The sequence below is a fragment of the Artemia franciscana genome, unplaced genomic scaffold, assembly GCF_032884065.1.
Source record: "Artemia franciscana unplaced genomic scaffold, ASM3288406v1 Scaffold_253, whole genome shotgun sequence".
In the NCBI taxonomy this organism is placed as follows: Eukaryota; Metazoa; Arthropoda; class Branchiopoda; order Anostraca; family Artemiidae; genus Artemia; species Artemia franciscana.
In genome coordinates this window covers 121552-135997 of record NW_027063379.1, presented here as the reverse complement: position 1 = coordinate 135997, position 14446 = coordinate 121552, and the positions used below count along the sequence as shown (strand labels likewise).

Here is a 14446-nt window from a genome sequence, read left to right as displayed (position 1 = left end):
TTTTGAGTCCTTGTTATTTATACAAAATATAAAAATTGTATATTTAGTTTTCTAAACTTTTATTGTCTGGAATTTTTTTTATTATTATTATTTTAAGCTTTGAATTACTATGAATTATGTTATATAAGGATTATAACTTTGTTTGTTCATTTCCAAATATTTTTTTATTGCCAGAGGGGTTAAATTGACTAACCAGACAGGGTTAAAAAGTGGTTAAAAATAACATCAAAGCTTGTCAAATCCTGACGTGTGATCATCTTGCTTAAAGAGAATTTGATAAAAGCTTGATGCAAGTTACAGTCTTTACATATTTTTACAATTTTACAAATTTATCACATATTACAAAATTTATATTTATATATATATTTTCAAATTTTGATTAAAGAATTAAGCTCAAAACCCCTTTTTTTGAATTGAAGATTGAAAAACTCACAAGAATGCTTGAACAAAAAAACTTACGGTAAAATTCTAGTTAATTGACTTCTTGCTATTTCAGAAAGGGTTTAGGTTAGGAAAATGAAACTTTCAGGGATGAATCTATATACTAAAGTATGTCCCAGGAAGGTATTTTGAAGCAAATACCTCCACTCCTTCTCCCTCTAGAGGACCCTGACCTTTAATGACCTTTAAAAATATGAAACCTGGCAAAATAGATTGTCTGCTTAATTGAAGTACAAACAAATTATTTTCAGCTTCATAACTTTGCTCAATTCCATTTTATAAGGTTTTAAAGACATGAAAATACATTTCTTAAATTTTGAAAAAAGCATTGATATGGCTAAAATTCTACTCAAATAACAGGAATTACATTCTCAGAAATATAGGCAGGGGAAAAACAACTAGTAACTGAAATTTAAGTTAAAATGCTGTTTTGTCAAAATTTCAATAGGCATATAAACCTGTCATGTAGGCAAATTTCAGGGCCCTCTAGAGGGAAAAGGAGTGGAGGTGGGTACTTTAAAATACCTTCCCGGGACATAATTTAGCCTGTAGGCCCACCCCTGAAACATTCATTTTTTTAGCCTAAACTCTTTCCGATATAACAAGAAGTCAATTAACTAGAATTTTACCAAAACTTACCCCAAATCACAAAGATTAATCCAAAGATTTGTCCTAAAGATTATTCCAAATTCAAAGATTTGAAGTCACTAAGATTTATCAAATCAAGACTAGTTTACTACTAATGCAAAAAAAAACAAAAAAACAAAAACAATATAACGCGTCAAGGGGAAGACGCGTCAAAATGGCCGGTTTTCCCCCCCCAGAGATGGGTTGGCAACACTATTGCACTATTCGGTTGTTCGTTGCTTATTGTCCGATCTACCGTTGCGCATATTCAAGTTAATTTCTTATATCAAAGTTTCAAAAATGAAAATCACTCGTAAAAAGTTCTTGCTTTCTCATTTGCTTTCTCATCATCGGGAAAGAAAATTTCCCGGTGTAAAAACCCCCAGCAAAAAATTTGTCCCAAGCCCGAAAATGTATATATACTACACAATGATAAATACTATCTGTAAAAAAACGGGCAATTTTTAATGCTTAAAGATTTTTCCCCCAGGGTTGTGGGAGTTTCTTCTTATAATCATAGTTATAGGTATTGGGCATGTCCACTATGATGAGCAAAATGGCCTCAAAATGTTTGTCTGACGACTTTTGGAAAAAAGGGTGGGTGAGGGGCCAGGTTGCCCTCCATCACTTTGTTCACTTAAAAAGGGCACTAGAACTTTTGACTTCCGTTCCAATGAGCCCTCTCACGTTATTACTAGTGCCCTCTTTACGTGACAAAATAATTGAAGGGTGCCTAGACCCCCTCCCACAAATATATTCCCCCCAAAGTTACTGGATCAAAATTTTGAGATAGCCAATGTGTTCAGCTTAGTCGAAAACCTGATAACTATATCTTTGGGGATGACTCAATCCCCCCAGTCCCCGAGGGAGGGGCTGCAAGTAACAAACTTTGACCATTGTTTAAATATAGTAATTGTTAATTATGAAGTGTACAGACGTTTTTAGGGGGAATTTTTTTCGTTGGGGTGGAATGGGTCGTGGGGCGGTTGTTACTTGGGATGATATTTCCTTGGTGGAATTTTTCATGAGGGAAGAGAATTTCCATGACGGGGGAGCAAGATTTTCTACCATTAGTAAAGAAAAAACAATGAGAAAATAAATAATTTTTTTTACTGTTAGTAATGAGCAGCATTAAAACTTAAAAAGAACATAACATCTTTCGTATATAAGGGGGCTCGTCTCCTCCACAATACCTTGCTCTTTGTGCTAAAGTATTTTTTAGTAATTTCAACTATTTATTCTAAGGCCTTTGTGATTCAGGGGTCATTCTTAAAAATTTGGGACAAAATTCAAGCTTTAATGTAATGGACCAGGTATTGACAAGGAGCAAACCCCTTCATATTATATGTAATAAAATACACAAATATACAAGTTCGTTAAGTAAGTTATTTCGTAAGGTACGTGTGTTTATTACTAACAAAAATGCTCGTAAAAAATAAAAAAATCTAGTTGCATTTCTTAGCAAACAAAAATTGGAGGGCAACTAGGCCTCCTCGTCCACCCTCCTTTTTCTTATCAAAATCCTCCGATCAAAACTATGAGAACACTATTTAGCCCAAAAAATAATATGTAAATTCCGTTTTGATTATTCATCTGAAGTGAGCCAACATCAAAACATATATTAATTAAAAACCGTTCTGAAAATAAATTTAAAAAAAAACAATTTTTTTAACTGCAAGTAAGGATCGACATTAAAACTTAAAACGAACAGAAATTATGCCGTATATAAAAGGGGCTGACCCCTCCTCAACGCCTCGGTCTTTACGCTACAGTTTTTTATTGTTTTTAAAAACTAAAGTGTTAGAAAGAGTCAAGCTTTAGCGTAAAGAGCCAAGCGTTGAGGAGGGGTCAACCCCTTTTATATACGGAATAATTTCTGTTCGTTTTAAGTTTTAATATCGCTCCTTACTTGAAGTTAAAAAAATTGCTATTAAGAATAGCAAGTTAAACTATTTTAACTTGCAGTTAAAATAGATTCGAAAAACCAAATAACTATTTTGGTTATTTCTTTTTGCTCTTTTTCTTTTTCTCCTTTTACTCCATCTTATGGGCGTTTCACCCTCTTTTATTTTCTAGGGGGGTTATAAATAAATTGAATTGAACTGAAAATATATCCAACTTGTCGATACTCCTGAGTATCGGAGTGGACTGGACGCTCCAATTCTTGGAAACGAGTGAAGTATCGTGCACGATACTTCAAAGATATAGAAACGGTGATCTAATAGTCTATTCTAGGACATAAGAGAAAAAAAAATAAACAGAGGTACAGAGGAAAACAGAAAGAGACGGGGTTGGAAGGAGGAGAGATTTAGTTCTGTAGTCAGCTAACTTATGCTTTTTTTTTTAATTATAGAGAGGAAAAGAGAAACAGAAGGGGTTGAGAGGAAGGGCTATATTGTTCTGTAGTCAGTTAACTTACGTTTTTTTAATTCATTTAATGTAAGCTAATCATCCAACCTTTGTCTTGTATACCCAACTCGTTTTAAGTGTTATCAGAGTAAGCTCTGGCTATGTTTAAAAAAAATTATAGTAGCTAAAAGCCTATCTCGATAACATTAAATTCATTGTGACTTTTCTCCTCCACTATCTTATATGTTCTGTAAAGAAAATCAGATACGTTTAGCATCAATTTAAAATATTTATCTGATAAGGGCTGTTGTTGATGGAGTAAATAACCCCTCGACTTACCCTGGTCTACAAAAGAGGGGGAAGGTTTTTTTCGTCCTTTCGCGGTGATACATTCCAAACTGTAAAGCACTGGAGAAAACCTTAAACTATACTCAAAGGGATGTTTCCTCCAACCATGCGGTAACCAACCAGCCACCGTCAGATAAAACCGTTTTTTTTATATTTAGACGATTATAATTTGACTGACATTTTCATTTCAAACAGTTCGTGGTAACGAACTGTTTAAAAGAAGAACTTTAAAAAGAAGAATTGATAGACAGAGTCAAACTTTAGCGTAAAGAGCGGGGCGTTGATGAGGAAGCAGCCTCTTTCATATACGAAGTAATTTCTGTTCGTTTTAAGTTTTAATGTCGCTCCTTACTTTCAGTTAAAAAAAACTTGTTTTTTTTATTTAATCATTCAAAGCATATACCATTATCCCCTACTGGAGCTTTCGAAGATTTACCACTTCTTAGTAAACAATGTTGCCATCTAACTTCTAGTTGCCTGAAATCAGTTATCATTCGTGAACCATTTACTGTGACACCTTAAAAAAGAAAAAGCAAAAACTAAGAGTGTCGCGAAGATGCATTAGAAATTTTTTTTGCTAAATATAAGCCATTGCAAGTGAAGTCAGAAAATATTTAGCTGAGATGTACAAGGTGCATGGTGGTCCGGTCCAAAGATTAAGGGTAACTTTTTTCAGAAAAGTAAAATTGATTTATTTGCACTAGTTTTATTTTTATATGTTAGATAGGAAGCAAAATAATAATTATTGTTCGTTTTAAGTTTCCACTTCGCTCTTTACTTCTCTCAGAATAAACTTCTCTACGAATAAATACTCGCTTTTTATTAAAATTTAATTTAGCAACAACAATGCCAGGATCTGTTTTACTTATAAGGAAAATTTTCTGTTCGTTTTAAGTTTTAATTCATCTCCATAGTTTCAGTTAAAAAAAATTATATAATTTATAATCATCTGTAATCTAGGGAGGATAAGACACCTCAACCCTTATTTAGGAGCTGAACAGAAAAGCCGTACAAGAATTAAAGAAAAAAATAAGTTTAGAGAGGAAAAAAATAATCAAAAGTATCATTTCTTTTTGTTTTGTTTTTTTTAAAGGAGAAATAGATTTTCAATTCTTTGCTTAAAAAAAACTATAATTTAGTGGCAATTAAGAAAGTAGCTCCAGGCAAATAGCTTTGACACAAAAGATCATCTAAGCGGACAGGTTTGCAAAAATTTTGCTAGCTCAACAGAAATGTGCCTTAAGGCTTAAGGAGGTATTCGACCTGTCCCTAAATAAAAAATCCTTAGAAATGAATCAAAATTTCCCAAAAAAGTTGTTTCTCGTGTAGTTACAATAAATAATATTATAAACTAAGTTTAACTTCATTTCAAAAATTTGGACTGGATTACCTCTATTCCCTTCTGAGTTTCAATTGCATTATTTTAAATAAAATATTGCTATGTATTACAGGCAAAGCTATGGGGTTCCCTAGAGTATAGGCCATACGCCTTTAGTGTCTTATTATTATTTATTTATTATATATTGGTTTCCCAGAGGCACTTCATATAGAAGGGATGATTATATAGACTTCCGAGGGGGCTCATTCGATTGAAATGGGAAATTCTAGTGCGCTTTCCTAGCGTCAACAGTTATTGGAGGGCAACTGGACTCCCCACGCAATCTTTATGTAAATTCATCTGACCGAAATTTTGAGAGCAATTTTGCTGAAGATAACCAAAGCGGATAAAAAAAACTCCAAGGGTGGCAAAAACCGCCAAAGACCAGGGCACGTGTTGTAAGTAATGCCCCAGGGTATATAAGGATTTTAATGAAGGGATAATCATATAGACTTCGAAGGGGGCTCATTTCATTGGAAATAGAAAGTTCTATTGCCCGTTTGAAGAGTCAAAAGTAATCGGAGGTTAACTATTTTAAACCCCATCCGTTCTTTCTTTTCCCAGACACATCTGAAGAAAATTTTGAGATAGCCGCTTTGTTCAAAATAGTACAAAGGTCGGCTAACAGAACTCCAGGGTCAATAAAAGACTTCCGAGGCCAGGACAAGTTTTCTTAGTTATATCCCAGGGGTATTTAATTCTCATATAGAAGCGGTGTTCGTATAAACTCTGGAGTAGGTTTATTTGATTTGAATTTTAAAATTTTAATTCTCTTTTTAATATCCAAAATGATCAAAAGGCAATTAGTCCCTTCCAAATACACCCCCTAAATGTGACTTGTTTTGGAAAATAGGGTCAAACAATATAGGTTTGATCAACAATATAGGTTTTGATCGTATCAACCCAGTTGTCCTAGAATATTGCGAGAGGGCTGATTCTAACGGAAATAAAAAGCTCTAGTTCCCTTTTTAAGTGACCAAAAAAATTGAAGGGAACCTAGTCCCCCTCCCACGCTAATTATTTTACCAAAGTAAACGGATCAAAATTCTGAGATAGCCATTTTATTCAGCGTAGTCAAAAAACCTTATAACTATGTCTTTGGGGACGACTTACACCCCCAAAGTCCCCGTGGGAGGGACAACAAGTTACAAACTTTGACCAGTGCTTACATATAGTAATGGTTATTGGGAAGTGTACAGGTGTTTTTAGGAGGACTTTTTTGTTTGGGGGAGGGGTTGAGAAGAGGAGGATATGCTGGAGGAGCTTTCCATCGATAATTTGTCAGGGGGGAAGAAAATCTCTATGAAGGGAGCGCAGGATTTACTAGCACTATTTAAAAAAAAAAACAATGAAAAAATAAATATGAAAAAGTTCTTTCAGCTGGAAGTCAGGAGCAGCATTAAAACTTAAAACAAACAGAAATTATTACCCATCTGAGAGGCTCACCTCCTCATAATACCTCGCTCTTTACGCTAAAGTATTTTTAGTAATTTCAACTATTTATTCTACGGCTTATTTATTCTACGGGTCATTCTTAATGAATTTGGACAAAATTTAAGCTTTAATGTAAAGAGCGAGGATCTGAGAAGGGGGAGAATGCCCTCATATATGTAATAAAAATATGAGAATACAAAAGTTCTTTACGTAAGGTAATTTATAAGTTACGTAAATCTTTTACTAATAAAAATATTCGTAAAAAGTTAAAAATTCTAGTTGCCTTTTTAATTAACCAAAAAATTGGAGGGCAAATAGGCTTCCTCCCCCACTCTTTTTTTCTCAAAATCATTCGATCAATCAAAAAATGCAAATTTCGTTTTAATTATTCCTCTGCGGAGAGCCAAAGTCAAAACATGCATTGATTCAAAAACGTTCAGAAATTAAATAAAAAAAAAATTTTTAACTGAAAGTAAGGAGCGCCATTAAAACTTAAAACGAACAGAAATTACTTCGTATATGAAACAGGCTGCTTCCTCATCAACGCCCCGCTCTTTACGCTAAAGTTTTTTACTATTTTAAAAAGAAGAATTGAGAGACATAGTCAAACTTTAGCGTAAAGAGCAGGGCGCTGATGAGGAAGCAGCCTCTTTCATATGCGAAGTAATTTCTGTTCGTTTTAAGTTTTAATGTCGCTCCTTACTTACAGTTAAAAAAACTTGTTTTTTAATTTAATTTCATACAGAGGCGGAGCGAAACAAAATTCAGCCAATGCCAAATAAAGACTTAATGCTTAAGTCTTTCTGCCACTTTCGGCTAATCAATTACTTCATTTTGTTTATCACTGTGTAAAGAGCAGGGCGTTGCGAAGGGAGCGATTTTGAGAAAAGACAGGTGGGGGGGAGCCTAGTTGCGCTCCAATTTTTCAGCTACTTAAAAAGTTAACTAGAACTTTTAAGTTTTAACGAAAGTTTTTATTAGTAATAAATATACTTAACTTAAGAATTAACTTACTTAACGAACTTCTATACTCTTATATTTTTATTATATACTAGCTGGGTCCTGGCGGGTTCGCCGCTGGGCCCCAGCACGGCATGTGGTAGGCTTCTATATATGGATTCTCATTGTCCCTTGTGTTCTATTACAGTTTTTTCAAAGATATTTGATTATTAAAGCAAATCCAATTCCTAACAATGATATTTACTAAGCTTCAAAGTTTTAGATTTCTTTTTTAAGGTTTTTGAATTCTTTTAATCCCTTATTTTTCAATTTTTTTTTAATTTTTTTTAGTTTTTCTTTTTTTTTTCTTTTTAGTTTAAAAAGATTTTTTGTTTTTTGTTTTTTTAGTTTTTTTAGTTGTTTACCTTTTTTGGTTTTTATTTTATTTATTTTTTGATTTTAAATTTCTTCGTTATTTTTTTTTCCGAAACGTGTACAGCAAGACGTAGGCAAGGTGCTAAATTTTAACAATGTGAAACTTTTGGATATACAACATTATCTCCTTACTACAGTTTGGTACCAATAACTGTTTAAACAATAATGACTCACTAAAAAGTATTATGGTTGATGCGCAGAGTTTCATGATGCTTGCCAAAACACTGGTCAATTCGCGTTGTCCCATTTTCTACAAAAATTCTACTAGATTGAATTGTCTAGAGGACATTTCCGGATGTATTATGTACTTTGAAAGAGTAAAAGAAGTGGCAGACTGCCACCAAGAGGAAGACACTAAGTTTGAACTATAGAGTTCACCACATAAGGGCCGGGGTCTAAAACTTATAGAATTGAAGGGTTTAAGTACCCTACCCCAAAAAATACAAAAGCCATTTAACCAAAAAAGAGTTAATATGGAAATTTCATTTTATCAATTTATATGCGGAGACCCAAAATCAAACATGTATTAATTCAAAAACGTTCAGAAATTAAATGAAAAAACTAGTTTTACTACGTGTACGAAAGGGGCTGCTCCATCTTCAACGCCCCGGTTTTTACGCTAAAGGTTTTTTTTTTACTGTTTAATAAAGTAGAATTGAGAGAAAGAATCACACTTTAGCGTAAAGAGTGGGGCATCGAGAAGGGAACTGCCCCTTTCATACACGTAATGATTTCTGTTCGTTTTAAGTTTTAATGTCGCTCCTTACTTTCAATTAAAAAACGCTAGTTTTTTTAATTTAATTTAAAAGAGAGATCACTCATGTACTAGCCAGTCTACTCGATATTCTACAATTCAAATTTGACACAGAGGCAGAGCGAAACAAAATTCAGCCAATGCCAAATAAAGACTTAATGCTTAAATACCTCTGCCATTTGCGGCTAATCAATTACTTCATTTTGTTTGTCACTAAAAATCTTTACTGTTAGGTCTAATGTCTCGTTAAATGAGATCCAATATGTGATTACAGCATGGGCGTAGACAGAATTTGGTTTAGGGGGAAGGACCTGATTATGTGACAGAAAAAGCTAAGATTATGTCAATAGTTAACAAAAATTTACGTTGGCACCAAATCTGTTAATTCTACTTTATTAAACAGTAAAAAACTTTAGCGTAAAGAGCAGGGCGTTGAAAAGGTAATAGCCCCTTTCATACACATAGTTATTTATGTTCGTTATTTATGTTAAGTTTTAATGTCGCTCCTTACTTTCAGTTAAAAAAGAAACTAGTTTTTTTATTTAATGTCTGAACGTTTTTGCATTAATGCATGTTTGATTTTGGCTCTCCGCATATAAATTGTTAAAATGAAATTTGCATATTAATTCTTGTTTTTTGGTCAAATGGCTTTCTCTTAGTTTTGACCAGACGATTCTGAGAAAAGAGGGGTGGGGGAGGAGGCCTATTTGCCCTCCAATTTTTTGGTTACTCAAAATGGCAAAAAGAACTTTTGACAGCGAATACCTAATTTGTAGAAATGGCATTACACCAGTATTAAAATTATTTTTTAATCTGGATAATAAATATTTAATCCATACACAGCTGACCAAGGTAAAGAAGGAAGTTGGGTTGTGGCATTTAACTAGTTGACTGGTTGCCTAACTGTTTTAGTGGCCTTTCACCTCGATTTCACAGTTCATCTATTCAACAATAAACTATTACAAAATACGCAAAAAAGCACATCAAGCCCCCCTCCCCACCCAGAAAGGCTCCATGGCAAGGAAAACAGGGATGAAAGTAGAAAGAAAATCCTAAAATAAACACTACCCTATAATTTACTAATATCACTAAGACCACGTGACATAAGAAACCAAACTGTAACACCTTCATCTTCAAGATTGTATGAATCTAGGACCCCCCCAATATTAATAGTATCTCACCCAATAGATCCATCTTCATAATCCCAAAACATAATTATAATTATTATAATACGCCTTTGCATTTTTGTTGTTTCTTTGTCATGGAGCTTTTCGGCAAGTCTTTGCACGATCAATTTTTTTTAGTTTAATAACAAAATCCTCCAGGGTGTAGATAACTTAAAATTTTATATTTGTTTCACTGTTGATAAAAATGTATCATCCCTATTTGAACCGTTATATTCTAGTCCAGGGTGGTGTCGGATACCAGCTTCCCACTAATATTTTGTTCAAGCTTTTGGCTTAGGGTCTCTAAATGATTTTTTATAGAGGTTTCAGCATTTTTTTCACGTCCTGAACTGAATATTTTGCGGCCTTTCTCAAAGCTCGTTATTCTGTCATTCAGAGGCTTTAGAAGCTTACGAAACATTTTTAATCCTCCTTTAAATGCTAGTAAACGATGAAGTGGTCTTGTTTTTTATAATGTCCTTTGTTTTGAAGGTAAATGAACTATTTTGAGTAAGTCGTATTAAAATACTCATAAGATCCTATTAAAACACTGCCTTAATTTTTATTCAATATTTTTCCTATTCATGCATAGCTTCAAAAAAGATAATAAAATGAATTTGATTACATTCGATCGTCAAATCAATAATTTGGAGCCCGGAACTTAGTTCTCAAAACTTAATTTATAGCTGATTCCATTTGTGGCTACTTTGCCGCTTTCCATATTTTAGCAACGATAATTCCACGTTTCCTTAAACTATTTCAAATAAAATTAGTTTGGTATTGGTATTGGCCTATATTCACAATTGGTATTGGCCTATTTTTGGTTTCAGTGTGTACCTTACTATTGAAGTTGACAACCCCTTTAACTTTCAAACTGGTAAATCTCATGAAGGAATTTTTCTACCAGAAAATGTATGAGATATACTTTCATCAGCTCATCAAGAGCTATCGACTGCTGTTGCAAAGAAATCTATTTAACACTATACATTTAACACTATATATTTAAACCAGTAATGGGGTAAATTGCATGGTGAAGCAGAACACCATCGTCGGAGGATCCTCTATAGGAGGAAAACTGCGGCAGGGTATAAGATCCAGTTTTATGGACAACGGCCTCTGTAAAGGGCTGCCTCGACTCTTTCGGGGTACCTGCAAGACTGGGAAACTTGCGGTCATTTTTCCCATTTGAGGAGTGGCACCCCTCGAGGAAATTATAGCCTAGTAAACAACACAGCACTCATACGGGATTCTGATTATTGGATATTTTTCTGGGCTTGGTTTGTTTTGATGGGAGTTTTCAGGCTGCAAAACCTCTTCCTAGCTAATTTATCTACTATGGGCTGCCTCCCCGTAGTAGCATAATATTTGTAGGCATGATTATATAATGAGTCGGAGGTAATAGGCTTGGGACTGTCTGTGCAGGATTTCGACTCTTGTTGATAGAAGAGCATCGTCATGTGCTGAAAACCATTTTGTGACCAAGATGGGCCCAGGATTGCACAAAGCCTCCAACTTACTGGAGGTCCCAGGGAATTCCTGCTAACCGGTTCCAAGCCGGCTTAAGCGCTTCGGTGTAGACTTGAGAAGATATGTTGGTCCCCATCCTGCACTGGTAACCGGAATCACTGCTTTTCTTGAGGCCAAAATAACTTCAAAGATTTAAAGAACATGAAAATTGGAACTTGGAATGTTACGACGTTAAAAAATGAATATCGCATCGACATTTTGACTGACGAATTCAGACGGTTTGAACTGGATTTATTAGGAGTTTCAGAAACTCATATCCCGGGGATAGGAAGCATGAAATTAGGTGACATCGAATTTGTTTACTCAGGCAGGAAGGATGGGGTACATAGACAGGGAGTAGGGCTCATGTTGAATAAGGAAGCTGCTAAGTCTTGTTTAGGCTGGGAAGGTATTAATAATAGAATACTAATTGCTCATTATATGACTAAAAAGTTTAGGGTATCAGTTATAGTAGTATATGCCCCCATTGAACCAACTGATGGAGATACTAGTGACTCAGATGAATTTTACTTACAGTTACAGGAGCAAATACACAGGGTACCAGGTAGAAATATGGTGTTTTTGCTAGGAGATTTTAATGCCCAGGCTCGTAGAAATAGGGATAGATGGTATCCTTGCCTAGGTAAATTTGGTTTAGGAAAAGAAAACAGTAATGGCTATAGGCTATATATCCCGGGGATAGGAAGCATGAAATTAGGTGACATCGAATTTGTGTACTCAGGCAGGAAGGATGGGGTACATAGAAAGGGAGCAGGGCTCATGATGAATAAGGAAGCTGCTAAGTCTTGTTTTGGCTGGGAAGGTATTAATAATAAAACACTAATTGCTCATTTTATGACTAAAAAGCTTAGGGTATCAGTTATAGTAGTATATGCCCCCATTGAACCAACTGATATAGATACTAGTGACTCAGATGAATTTTACTTACAGTTACAGGAGCAAATAAACAGGGTACCAGGTAGAAATATGGTGTTTTTGCTAAGAGATTTTAATGCCCAGGCTGGTAGAAATAGGGATAGATGGTATCCTTGCCTGGGTAAATTTGGTGTAGGAAAAGAAAACAGTAATGGCTATAGGCTTTTGCAATTTTGTAGGTATAACAACCTAGTTAAAACCAATACGGTGTTTGGTCACAAAATGACCCATAAGTTGACATGGTATTCACGTGATGGTAAGACAGCAAACCTTATTTATTATGTTATTGTAAACAGAAGACTAGCAGGATCAATACAAGATACTAGGGTGTATAGGAGTGCCGATATTGATGTTAAAATTGAAGATCACCATCTAGTAGCGATCTAGTAGCGATCTATTACATTAAAAAATTTGGAAAGAAAAAGTTCTTTCCGACGCTTTGCAAGTTCAGATGGTAGGTCATTACTGATGCTCAGATGTAGGTCTACTGATGCTGATGCATTCCTGATAAAAAGTCGTGGACTGTCTCTTCAATATTCTCACTATCCTTATTAGGAATTCTGTGAATCAGCAGATTTTTGCGTTTTACGTACAATTCTGTACTCAAACACTGTTCTTTAACCGCTATAATTGCATTTTTCAAATCCGAATTCTCTTGTTTCAGAGCTGAATTCTCTATACGAAGATTTTCGATCATTTGCTTTAAGTCATCCATACGCTCGTCGAAATGCTTTTTTGTGACCGACATCGTTAATTATGCAGTAAAAATTCGCCTCCGTAAATGAAATTAGCAAAATGACATTTCAAAGGGACTTACAGGCATGGGCCCCTTTCTGCATAAAAATCTAAGGGGCCCCGTAACAAACAGCGCAAAAATTGTGAAAAATCCAGATGCGGTTATTAAACTCTCACAGTTACAAGCTAGATCTTGCCTTGATGAATCCTAGATCGCTACTGATAGATCGCTACAAGCTTCGAAATTCAAAAGTAACCGCTGAGAAAGTATCTCAAACTAAAGTCATGCAACAGGGTACTAAACTATGGCTAGAAACAAAAAAAACTTCTAGCTCAAACTGGGTTAAGTTCAGTGATGCATGCCATGACCCCCTCGCCTTGGTTTTATCCGCAGTTATTAGTGATAGTGCTTCTGACGCGTGACGTAAACTATCGAGTATTTTCGCCTCAGTAAAGTGAGGGGATGCAATTTTGCTGCTCTTTTTTTGCACCGTCCGTATCTGTGTGTGTTTTTTTTAGTTATTGTCCTATTTTTCCTTTTCTCTATTTACTATATTATTTACTCCCTTTTTTGCTTTCTTTTACAATGTGCGTATCTATGTTTTTTCTTATATATTTATTTTCTTATATTTCTCTCTTTCCATGTTATTTACTCTTTTCTTTACTTTTTTACTTGTAAATATTTTTCCGTTCCAGAGCGAAAATTCAAGTTCGTGCCTTCGCCTTATGAATTTGCTGTCATTAGGATGTCTACGTCACCCGTGTTCACTCAACTACAGCGTGGTCTCTATTCATCACCTATATTGGTAAGTAGTAATGTATGAAATTGAGTTTTCATCGAGGACTGACGCTAATCTCACGAAAAGGAAATTAGATGAATATGAAAGTCGTAGAGTAAATTTTAATGAAATTTTGAATAACCCGATAGGAAGAACACCGAATATGAATTTTGATGAAAATTTAGGTAATATTATTGATAGTAATTTTGTGGAGGAGTTTGGGCTATGGGATGTTGGGGGTCGGTGGGAGGATGTCCTCCGGGTTGTGCATTTGAATGCTCAAGGGCTGAATTCTTCCCTTGATGATATACAGCTTATATGTAAGAATTCTCGCCCTGGAATTATTGGATTATGTGAAACTTTTTTAAATGAAAAGAACCAGCTACTTATGGATATACCCGGATATAATTCAATATTTCTAAATAGAAAGATAGCAAAAAAGGGGGGGCTAAGATTTTATGTATTGAGTAATCAGGCAGTTGTAAGAAGAGATGATCTGTCTATAAACATTGAACGGGTATTTGAATCTCTGTTCATAGAATTGGCTACTAGCTCCAATGAAAAGATAATAATTGGCGAAATATACAGATCTCCAAGCGGATCAATGAAACAATTTATG

The 14446-nt window shown here is 34.8% G+C and overlaps 1 long non-coding RNA gene across 1 annotated transcript in view; it reads right to left on the bottom strand.

Annotated features, from left to right (window-relative positions):
• Nucleotides 1-13443, bottom strand: part of LOC136042949 (uncharacterized) — a 44743-nt gene extending 31300 nt beyond the window's left edge. The window contains exon 1 of the long non-coding RNA XR_010621504.1: nucleotides 13131-13443. This is a non-coding gene — a long non-coding RNA (uncharacterized LOC136042949). The remainder of the gene's footprint in view (nucleotides 1-13130) is intronic.
• Between the last annotated feature and the right edge of the window lie 1003 nt (nucleotides 13444-14446).